We start from the raw sequence: 12,037 nt of genomic DNA on the forward strand, positions 1-12,037 counted from the left end.
CTAACTCTCTGCCCCAGCCCTGAGCCCCTCCAACACCCCAACCCCTCATCTCCAGCCCCAGACAAAGCTCTCATCCCCCCACACCCCTACTCTCACCCTGAGCCCCTCCCACACACCAAAGCCCTCATCCCCAGTCCTAGACAGAGCCCCATCCCCCCGCATCCTAACTCTCTGCCCCAACCCTGAGCCCCCTCCTGCATCATGAACCCCTCATCCCCAGCCCCACCCCACAGCCCTCACCCCACACCCCAACCCTCTGCCCTAGCCCTGAATCCCCTCCCATGCCCCAAACCCCTCATCCCTAGCCACACCCCAAACCCATCCCCTGCCTCACTCCACAACCCTCACCCCTGCACCTCCTCCCATCCCCAAACTACCTCCCAGAACCTGCACCCCCTCCCTCTGCACATCCCATCCCCAAACTGCCTCCCATAGCCTGCACCCTGCACTCCTCCTGCATCCCAATCCCCTGCCCCAGCCCAGGTTCTGCACCCCAGACCTCCTCCCCCACCCAAACTCCCTCCTAGAGCCTTGCACAGGTGGGGGGCGGAGTTTGGGGAGGGGCAGGTTCTGGGCAATACCAAAATTTCTACAAACCTGCCACCCCTGCAGTAGGGAAAAACAAAGGTGGGCAAAAAACAGATTGCAAAACACACAGAGATCAATCAGAACCCTTGGCGCTGTTGAAAATCCCCCTGCGCATCTATCTGCATCTTTAAGCATATAAATACCTTTGAAAATCTGTCCCCAGGAGCTTAGCAGCACTCAGAAAAGATCTGGACAATTATCTGGATGATGAGAACTTCCAGCGTTACAATAGCAGGGGTTTTAAAAACAAAAGTTTGGAAGGGACAAGACCCTCCTATGTCAAGGCATGAGCCAACCTCTAACTGCCTTGCTGGGGATTAGGAAGAAATTTACGCTAGAGGCAGGGGTGGCAGGTTTGACTGGCCACTGTCAGAGACAGGAGACTGAACGGGGTGGGTCGTTGTTCTCATCTAAACCCTGCCTGGGGGCCCACATCTTGCAGGGTGCCCACAATATGTGAGAATTCCTATGTCCCTAAAAGCGAGCACTGTACCTTATGTCGCCAGCGTTCTCCAGCTCTCTGCTTTGCTCTGCACTTCCTCCGATTTTTCCTCTGTCTCAAGCCGGTGATTCTGCAAGGCTATTTATACAGCACAGTTTCAGTTTCAGTTTTGGTAGCTTGCCAATAACTTCCCCTGATTTCCTGTAAATCACAGAGTTTTTAGAAAGGGTGAAAAAAGTCACCTGTTGGCTAAGCAAAGTTCTGACCGGAGCGAGCAAAGTGAAACCTGGCAGGGTCTGGGACACACTCTCAGCCCTGGTCTACACTACAAGTTTAGTTAGAATTTAGCCACGTTATTTCGATTTAAGCCTGCACCCGTCTTCACGACGAAGTCGTTTCTGTCAACGTAAAGGGCTCTTAACATCGATTTCGGTACTCCTCCCCGGCGAGGGGATTAGCGCTGAAATCGACATCGCTGGGTCGAATTTGAGTTAGCGAGGACGCAATTCGACAGTATTGGCCTCCGGGAGCTATCCCACAGTGCTCCATTGTGACTGCTCTGGACAGCACTCTCAACTCAGATGCACTGGCCAGGAACACAGGAAGAGCCCCGGGAACTTTTGAATTTCAATTTCCTGTTTAGCAAGCGTGGCGAGCTCCCCTGCACAGGTGACCACGCAGAGCCCAGCAGCACAGGAGACCATGCAGTCCCAGAATCGCAGACGAGCTCCAGCATGGACCGAACGGGAGGTGCTGGATTTGATCGCTGTATGGGGAGAGGAACTCGTGCTGGCAGAACTATGGTCTAAAAGACAAAATGCCAATACGTATGCCAAAGTCTCCAAGGCTGGGATGGACAGAGGGTACAACAGGGACCCGCAGCAGTGCTGCGTGAAAATTGAAGAGCTCAGGCAAGCCTACCAAAAAACCAAAGAGGCAAACTGTCGCTCCGGGTCAGAGCCCCAGACATGCCGGCTCTATGCGGAGCCTAATGCAATTCTAGCGGGGGCTGCCACCACTACCCCACCCACGTCCGTGGACACCAGCATTGGAGGACTCTCAGTGCACGGGGATGGGAAATTTGGGGACAAGTGTAAGCAGAGTCAGGATGAGCTCCACCCTGACATTTGGGGGTGAGGTGTGGCAAGTTGTGGAAAAGAATTTCAGGGGCTGATCTCAATTTGCATAGGCACACCCACCCTGCCTAGCATGAGCCCATAGCTGCCCAAATGGTCACTTTGGCTGCTGTGGGATCCCCAGTGTCTCTGTTATTGGGGCAGGAAGAATAAATTGTTATTACTCTGATTATGGGAATCTAGGACAGTGGAACTGTACTTGGCCTTTTGTTATGATGGAGGGACTCGCCATCAACTAAGTAGCACTTGCTAGGCAAGGGACATAGGTTCCAAAACTCTGTGAGTTGAGAGAGGCTGGGGATGGGTATTAATACTTGGTAGCATGGGCCCCCTTGTGAGGGTCTTGCATGCTAATTGTACTTTCTCCACTGTGGAATATCAGAGCTAATTTTGATTCTATTAGGAGTCTAGTTACAGGCTGCTGAGCTGAATTCACTTTGGGCTAATGGTGCACCAGCACTGAAGCTCCCCTCCTACAAGCTGAAATCACAAAGGAGCTAAACTTACTAAGAGCTGAAATCACTGAGTGTTGTGTTAAGTAGTGGGGAGCCTGAAGATATATGGGGGAGCAGATTGTGGGGTGGCAAGCAGAGTGGCTGGTGGAGCAGAGCAGAGGAGAGCGGAGCGGAGCGGCTGGTGGAGCAGAGCAGTTTGTTGGGGCCATCAGCTTTGGACCACGTAAGGTGTCCCTTAAAACTGCCCCCCCAATTTCCACCCAGGTTGGGAGGCAAAACTCTGCAGATAAACTTTTGAACTCTGGGGCTGCCCTGACCTGACAGAGACTTTTGGGTCGTTGGACTTTTGGGACTTTGGGTGATTTGGGGTTGCTGGACTCAAGAACTAAAGGGAAAGGACATGCCCCAATTTGCTTGGGGTGGGTTTTTGCTCATGGGTTGTGTTATGAATCCTGTTGGTGGTGTTTCCCCAGCATAATGTCACATGGTTTCTCTCTGTTATTAAAAGGCTTTTTGCTACACTCAGACTCTGTGCTTGCGAGAGGGGAAGTATTCCCTCCTGGAGGCGCCCAGCGGGGGTGGTATATATTTGTCACTGGGTGGGGGCTCGAGCCGGTTTTGCATTGTGTTATTGGAATGGAACCCCTAGATCCTGAACCCGGCCCTTGTTGCTGCCAACTCTGACGGGCAGAAGGGTTACACAAGGAAGATGAGAAGGACGAGGATAGCGCTGCGCGGGGAAGCGGAGAGACCGTTCTCCTCAACAGCCAGGATCTGTTTATAACCCTGCAGCCAGTGCCCTCCCAACCCTCCCCAGGCCATATCCCAGACCGTGATGCCGGCGAAGGCACCTCTGGTGAGTGTACCTTTGTATATATAATACGTGGTTTAAAAGCAAGCGTTTGTTAATAATTTATTTGCCCAGAGGACTTGGGATGCATTCACAGCCAGTACAGCTACTGGAAAACTCTGTTAACGTGTCTGGGGATGGAGCGGAAATCCTCCAGGGACATCTCCATGAAGCTCTCCTGGAGGTACTCTGAAAGCCTTTGCAGAAGGTTTCCAGGGAGAGCAGGCTTATTGCGTCCTCCATGGTAGGACACTTCACCACGCCAGGCCAGTAGCACGTACTCTGGTATCATTTCATAACAAAGCCTGGCAGCATATGGTCCCGGTGTTTGCTGGCATTCAAGCAACATCCGTTCTTTCTCTCTCTGTGTTATCCTCAGGAGAGTGATATCATTCATAGTGACCTGCTTGAAATACAGGAATTTAATTAAGGTCCCCTTAATTCAGAGGTGGCCGTTCCTAAAGTGCTGCTTGCCTGTGGCTGAAAAGAAATCCTCCCTGCATTTAGGCAAGTGTTTGGGGGGGAGGGGGCGTTGGCGCTGAGCTGTTCCCTGGGATTTTCCCTGATACCAGCCATGTGGTAGGGAGAGGGGGTGATGAAATGATCATCCTAGAGAATGGGAAGCGTTCCGGGGATGGACGGTGGCGCTGAGCTGCTCGCTGGGATTTTCCCTGATACCAGCCACACGGTGGGGGACGGGGGGGGGGGTGTTCAAGCCGAGCTGTTTGCGCTTGTCTATCCAAAAGGATGCGGGGGGTTAGCTGGGTTTCTGCTGCACGTTAATCCCATAACCACAGCACCTCCTTTGAAATGGCCAGCTCAACGGGCTTTGCTTGCTATGGGAAAGGAGGGCGCTGCTGTTATGGAGGTTGAAGGGCTTCCCATGGCTGCCTGCAAGCCGAAATCTGTTGACCGGCCCAGCGTGTGGGATCTCTCACACCACACCTGCAGGCACGGACACTCAACATAAGATGCAAAATGCGACCTTGTACCGAAAGCGCATGTGCTATGTTCTGTGAATAGTTTTGTTCACCGTGAAAGAGTCTACGCGTTGTTCTGTAAAATGTGTCTTTTTAAATAGTACTCTCCCTTTGTTTCCTCCCACAGCTGCCAATGTTTCAACCCCGACCCAGAGGCTCGCACCGATAAGGCAGCAAAAAAACCGCACACGCGATGAAATGTTCACTGAGCTCATGCAGTCCTCCCGCTGAAAGAGCTCAGCAAAATGTGTGGAGATAATCAATATCTCAGTCCAGGCAAGCGGCAAACGAACGGGAGGACAGGAGGGACGAGCGCGAGCAGAGGAGGGACAACTGAGATGATAGGTGGCGGGAGCAAGATGAGAGGCGGTGGGAGCGCGACGAGAGGAGGCAGGAGGCAATGCTGCGGCTACTGGGGGATCAAACGGACATGTTCCGGCATCTGGTGGAGCTGCAGGAAAGGCAGCAGGAGCACAGACAGCCACTGCAGCCCCTGTGTAACCAACCTCCCTCCTCCCCAAGCTCAATAGCCTCCTCACCCAGACGCCCAAGAACGCGGGGTGTGGGGCTCCAGGCACCCAACTACTCCACCCCAGAGGACTGCCCAACCAACAGAAGGCTGGCATTCAAAAAGCTTTGAAGTCCAGTGTGGCCTTGTCCTTCCCCCCTCCGGTCATCCATCAGCCCACCCGGTGCTTCCCTAATCCCCCACCCCTCCCGGGCTACCTTGGCAGTTATTCCCCTATTTGTGTCATCATCAATTAATAAAGAGGGTGTTAGTCTGGGGGAGAAATTAAAAAGGGTTATTTTGAAATAAATTAAATAAAAGCAAAAGAGTTATTAAATAAAAGAGGAAATATAAAGGTAGGTTAATAAATAAAGAGAGGAAAATTAAAGCATAGAAAGAGAAATTAAAAAGGGTTATTTTTGAATTAAAGATTTCTTTGTTAGGTTGACAGAAACTTTAATAAGCACATGACAAAGAGAGGAGAAAAGACAGCATATGGCAGAGAAAGCGAGAGAGAGGAGCAGATTACCGAGCAGCTGCCTGCAGTGAAATGCTACCAATTCCAGGGGCTGTGAGCCCTGGGGGCACGCCAGCACCCCCCGCCCATAGCTGTCCCCCACCCCTGCTCATCAGCTGCCGCCGCCACCCAACAGCTGACAAGGGGCAGCACCACTGCCAAACAGCTTTTGGTGGCTTGGGGAGGGGTTTGGGGGGTGTGGAGAGCAGCAGCTAGGCAGGGGCCTCAGGGAGAGGGCGGGGTGGGGCGTCGGGGCAAAGTGTGGGTTGAGCACCTCTGGGGAAAAGGAAGAGCCGGGGCCTGTACGCGCCGGACCAATCAAAAGCTCTTCTACAGCTACATCCTAGAATGTGTCGTCCTGTACCAGTCATACCGTACCAAGAGTTTAAAACAAGAGCTCCCTCCCTTCTAACTGTCTGAAGATGTAAGAGGAACACTGACCCTGAAGAAACAATCCCTTTTCTTAATTCTTTTGCTAAGAGTGAAAAAACAGAACTGGTCATTTTTGAATGAGCTGTAACATAACAAGTCCTTTTGAAAGGTTGTTTTGTAGGCAGTGGGAGCTATTCGGGGCAGCAAGGTTTTTGTTTTGTTTTTTAATGCTGGTGAAAGAGTTAATGCTTTTTTTAAACCAGAGATAAGGAGTCTGTTTTTCCCCACCACACCCACTTTTTTCTTTCCTAACTTTGTAAACGCTGTTAAAGTTTTAACAAATGCCCCAATCTTTAAAGTTTTGCCTAAAGGTTTTAGTATTTACACATAACATGAACACCACTGAATGTATATCCCCTCATTTACAATAAAAGTTATGTCAAACTGATGTAAGCAGAGTCAGGATGAGCTCCACCCTGACATCTGATGGTGAGGTGTGGCAAGTTGTGGAAAAGAACTTCAGGGGCTGATCTCATTTGCATAGGCACACCCACCCCACCTAGAATGAGACCATAGCTGCCCAAATGGTCACTTTGGCTGCTGTGGGATCCCCAGTGTCTCTGTTATTGGGGCAGGAAGAATAAATTGTTATTACCCTGATTATGGGAATCAAGGACAGTGGAACTGTACTTGGCCTTTTGTTATGATGGAGGGACTCGCCATCAACTTAGTAGCACTCGCTAGGCAAGGGACATGGGTTCCAAAACTCTGTGAATTGAGAGGGGCTGGGGATAGGTATTAATACTTGGTGGTATAGTCCCCCTGGTGAGGGTTTTGCATGCTAATTGCCCTTCCTTCTCTCTCCACTGTGGAATATCAGAGCTAATTTTGATTCTATTAGGAGTCTAGTTACAGGCTGCTGAGCTGAATTCACTTTGGGCTAATGGTGCACCAGCACTGAAGCTCCCCTCCTACAAGCTGAAATCACAAAAGAGCTAAACTTACTAAGACCTGAAATCACTGAGTGTTGTGTTAAGCAGCGGGGGAGCCTGAATATATATGGGGGAGCAGTTTGCGGGACAGCAAGCGGAGCGGCTGGTGGAGCAGAGTAGTTTGCGGAATGGCGAGCGGAGTGGCTCGTGGAGCAGAGCAGTTTGTGGGACGGTGAGCACAGCGGCTGGTAGAGCACAGCAGTTGGATGCCTAGAGCAGCCCATGGAGTTACTGGCAGAGCGGAGCCCCATGGAGAGGTGGGGCCACCAGCTTTGGACCACGTAAGGTGCCTCTTAACCCGCCTTCCCCCCCCTCCCCCACAACCTCCACCCAGGTTGGGAGGTAAAACTCTGCAGATAAACTTTTGAATTCTGAGGCTGCCCTGACCAGGGACAGAGACTTTTGGGTCGTTGGACTTTTGGGACTTTGGGTGATTTTGGGTTGCGGAACTCAAGAATCAAAGGGAAAGGACATGCCCCAATTTGCTTGGGGTGGGATTTTGCTCATGGGTTGTGTTATGAATCCTGTTGGTGATGTTTCCCCAACATAATGCCACATGGTTTCTCTCTGTTATTAAAAGGCTTTTGCTACACTCAGACTATGTGCTTGCGAGAGGGGAAGTATTGCCTCTTGGAGGTGCCCAGCGGGGGTGGTATATATTTGTCCCAGGTCACTGGGTGGGGGCTCGAGCCGGTTTTGTGTCGTGTTATTGGAATGGAACCCCTAGATCCTGAACCCGGCCCTTGTTGCTGCCAACTCTGGCAGGCAGAAGGGTTACACTTACTTATTTTGTTTACTGGAAATTTAATTTAGCTGTCCTTTTAATGTAAGCTTTGTAAAGGGAAGAATGTCATATCCCCAGCATTTAAAATAAAAGTTTAAAAGGACTGAAAACTGCATGATAGGAATAAAGCTTTATTAGCAGGTTTTGTACTGGCCGACACAAAGAAAGCAGCTTCTACAAAAAAAAAAAAGAGAGAGAGGCTACTTGTTTAAATTTAAAAGGAAAACCTTATATTTTACAGCAAGAGTCCCCCAACCCCTGTTGTCTGAAGATGTAAAATAAACATTGACCCTAAAGAAACAAACCCTTTTCTTAATTATTTTGCTAACATTGAACTAAAGATGCATCTTTTAACAAAGGATGTTCTACCCTCATAAAAAATGCACCAGCTTTCTTTTTAAAGTTTTGCCTAAAGGCATTAGATTTATACAAAACACACACAAAAGAAAAACTAGCTAATGTAAAAGAGTTAGCACTTTTTTTTTTCCACCAGAGATAAGGAGGCTGGTTTCCCTCACCACACACACTCTTTTCTTTCCTAATTTTTTTTAAATCTAAACCAAGGACAAACAAACTTTTAAAACATTAATTAAAGGGAAGAGGCATGTAGATTTCTTTATTTAATTTTGTATCAGGAGTGAAATTACATTGAAAGACACTTGTGTAAGTTATATTAAACTTCCTTATTTTGTTTACTGGAAATTGACTTTAGCTGTAAGCTTTGTAAAGGGAGAATGTCATAGAATCATAGAATATCAGAGTTGGAAGGGACCTCAGGAGGTCATCTAGTCCAACCCCCTGCTCAAAGCAGGACTGAACCCCGACTAAATCATCCCAGCCAGGGCTTTGTCAAACCTGACCTTAAAAACTTCTAGGGAAGGAGATTCCACCACCTCCCTAGGTAACGCATTCCAGTGTTTCACCACCCTCCTAGTGAAAAAGTTTTTCCTAATATCCAACCTAAATCTCCCCCACTGCAACTTGAGACCATTACTCCTTGCTCTGTCATCTGCTACCACTGAGAACAGTCTAGAGCCATCCTCTTTGGAACCCCCTTTCAGGTAGTTGAAAGCAGCAATCAAATCCCCCCTCATTCTTCTCTTCTGAAGACTAAATATCCCCAGTTCCCTCAGCCTCTCCTCATAAGTCATGTGTTCTAGACCCCTAATAATTTTTGTTGCCCTTCGCAGGACTCTCTCCAATTTATCCACATCCTTCTTGTAGTGTGGGGCCCAAAACTGGACACAGTACTCCAGATGAGGCCTCACCAATGTCGAATAGAGGGGAATGATCACGTCCCTCGACCTGCTGGCAATGCCCTACTTATACATCCCAAAATGCCATTGGCCTTCTTGGCAACAAGGGCACACTGCTGACTCATATCCAGCTTCTCATCCACTGTAACCCCTAGGTCCTTTTCTGCAGAACTGCTGCCGAGCCATTCGGTCCCTAGTCTGTAGCGGTGCATGTCATATCCCCAGCATTTAGAATAAACGTTTAAAAGGCTTGAATAACTGCATGATCGGAATAAAGCTTTATTAGCAGGTTGTTATGCTGGACGGCACTAAGAAAGCAGCTTATACCAAAAAAAAAAGGCTACTTTTTTAAAATTTAAAAGGAAAACCATATATTTTACAACAAGAGCTCTCCCCCCCATTGTCTGAAGATGTCAGATAAACACCCTATCCTTTTAAAAACAGTGTTTTACAGTACCAAAACAACAATTGAGTATACTATGAAAACTGTCAATTGAGGGGAGTTTACATACGTGTTTCAGTAAATCACTTAGCATGCAGTGAGGCCTATTTGAAGCAGCATGTTTTTTTAAAAGCTGTTAACATTTGCAGCGAAAGCACAGGCTTAAAATTAAATAAAGTGATTAAGAGTGATACTATCACAAATTTTTAAAATAATGGAAGCATGTTTTGACATTTGAAAAAGATGCTAACTTTACTCAAATTCCATAAGCAAACAATTATCATCTCTGCGACACAAAGATTTTAGTCCAAATGACTTACCTAATAAGATCAACCCCTGTTTACAGGAATGTAAACTGTGAAGAAATAAGTTCCTGGTGTTACGAATTACACTCGTAGGTCACATAAAAGTTCGCTCTGAGGCTGAGGCGCATTAACCAGACAAGTAAAATACAGAGTATTTCTCAATGAGACAAGTTTAATAACGCTTAAGTGTGGTACCCCCTCGCTAGCCGGGGGGGGGAAACCCCAAAATGCCGATTTACCCTTTCTTATATACACTGACTCATCACGACCCGTCCTCGTGCCCGATCCTTTACATCCAGTCATGTTACAGATCGTTATCTTCCACTAACGGTGTGTCGCCTTCATACTCATGTTCAGATCCTGCTTAGTGCACACAAGCACAGGATGTATCTACAATAGCATGTTTTTCTCCACTGCCTCAAAAGGTCAAATTACGACCACAACAGCCTTGTTACAAAGTTCACCTTACATACAGACTATTATGCATCAAGTATCGAATCACATGCTGAGACCCGTTAACTTTTCCTTAACGCTGGGGAATAGGAATATTTACAAAACCCTCATGTAAAGAAGGGTTTTACAAAAGTCAGACAAAACATAAAGACATTATAGCTTTCTAAACAGTTAGATTTCAGAGTAGCAGTCGTGTTCGTCTGTATTCGCAAAAAGAAAAGAAGGACTTGTGGCACCTTAGAGACTAACCAATTTATGTGAGCATAAGCTTTCGTGAGCTACAGCTCACTTCATCGGATGCATACCGTGGAAAATACGGAAGATGTTTGTTTTCATACAGACAAATCATGAAAAAATGGGTGTTTATCACTACAGAAGATTTTCTCTCCCCCCACCCCACTCTCCTGCTGGTAATAGCTTATGTAAAGTGATCACTCTCCTTACAATGTGTATGATAATCAAGGTGGGCCATTTCCAGCACAAATCCAGGGTTTAACAAGAACGTCTGGGGGGGGGGGGTGGTTAGGAAAACAAGGGGAAATAGGTTACCTTGCATAATGACTTAGCCACTCCCAGTCTCTATTCAAGCCTAAGTTAATTGTATCCAATTTGCAAATGAATTCCAATTCAACCGTCTCTCGCTGGAGTCTGGATTTGAAGTTTTCCTGTTGTAATATCGCAACTTTCATGTCTGTAATCGTGTGACCAGAGAGATTGAAGTGTTCTCCAACTGGTTTATGAATGTTATAATTCTTGACATCTGATTTGTGTCCATTTATTCTTTTACGTAGAGACTGTCCAGTTTGACCAATGTACATGGCAGAGGGGCATTGCTGGCACATGATGGCATATGTCACATTGGTGGATGTGCAGGTGAACGAGCCTCTGATAGTGTGGCTGATGTGATTAGGCCCTATGATGGTGTTCCCTGAATAGATATGTGGGCACAGTTGGCAACGGGCTTTGTTGCAAGGATAGGTTCCTGGGTTAGTGGTTCTGTTGTGTGGTATGTGGTTGCTGGTGAGTATTCACTTCAGGTTGGGGGGCTGTCTGTAGGCAATACCACACAACAGAACCACTAACCCAGGAACCTATCCTTGCAACAAAGCCCGTTGCCAACTGTGCCCACATATCTATTCAGGGGACACCATCACAGGGCCTAATCACATCAGCCACACTATCAGAGGCTCGTTCACCTGCACATCCACCAATGTGACATATGCCATCATGTGGCAGCAATGCCCCTCTGCCATTTACATTGGTCAAACTGGACAGTCTCTACGTAAAAGAATAAATGGACACAAATCAGATGTCAAGAATTACAACATTCATAAACCAGTCGGAGAACACTTCAATCTCTCTGGTCACGCGATTACAGACATGAAAGTTGCGATATTACAACAGGAAAACTTCAAATCCAGACTCCAGCGAGAGACTGCTGAATTGGAATTCATTTGCAAATTGGGTACAATTAACTTAGGCTTGAATAGAGACTGGGAGTGGCTAAGTCATTATGCAAGGTAACCTATTTCCCCTTGTTTTCCTAACCACCCCCCCCCTCCTCAGACGTTCTTGTTAAACCCTGGATTTGTGCTGGAAATGGCCCACCTTGATTATCATACACATTGTAAGGAGAGTGATCACTTTACATAAGCTATTACCAGCAGGAGAGTGGGGTGGGGGGAGAGAAAATCTTCTGTAGTGATAAACACCCATTTTTTCATGATTTGTGTGTATAAAAACAAACATCTTCCGTATTTTCCACAGTATGCATCCGATGAAGTGAGCTGTAGCTCAGGAAAGCTTATGCTCAAATAAATTGGTTAGTCTCTAAGGTGCCCCTAGTCCTCCTAAACAGTTAGAGGGGGTCTTTAAAATATAGTGTTTGTTTGTTTGTTTTTGAAAGTTTTGCCTAAATGAATTGCCCAGAATGCGAAAAGATAACCAAACAAAAAAC

The 12,037-nt window shown here is 47.4% G+C and overlaps 1 protein-coding gene across 1 annotated transcript in view; it reads right to left on the bottom strand.

The window, feature by feature from the left end:
* Positions 1-1,228, bottom strand: part of LOC125634802 (interferon-induced very large GTPase 1) — a 41,449-nt gene extending 40,221 nt beyond the window's left edge. The window contains exon 1 of the mRNA XM_048846039.2: positions 1,082-1,228. The gene's annotated coding sequence lies outside the window, so the exon portion shown is untranslated. The remainder of the gene's footprint in view (positions 1-1,081) is intronic.
* Between the last annotated feature and the right edge of the window lie 10,809 nt (positions 1,229-12,037).

This window comes from Caretta caretta, chromosome 3 (genome assembly GCF_965140235.1).
Source record: "Caretta caretta isolate rCarCar2 chromosome 3, rCarCar1.hap1, whole genome shotgun sequence".
NCBI lineage: Eukaryota > Metazoa > Chordata > Testudines > Cheloniidae > Caretta > Caretta caretta.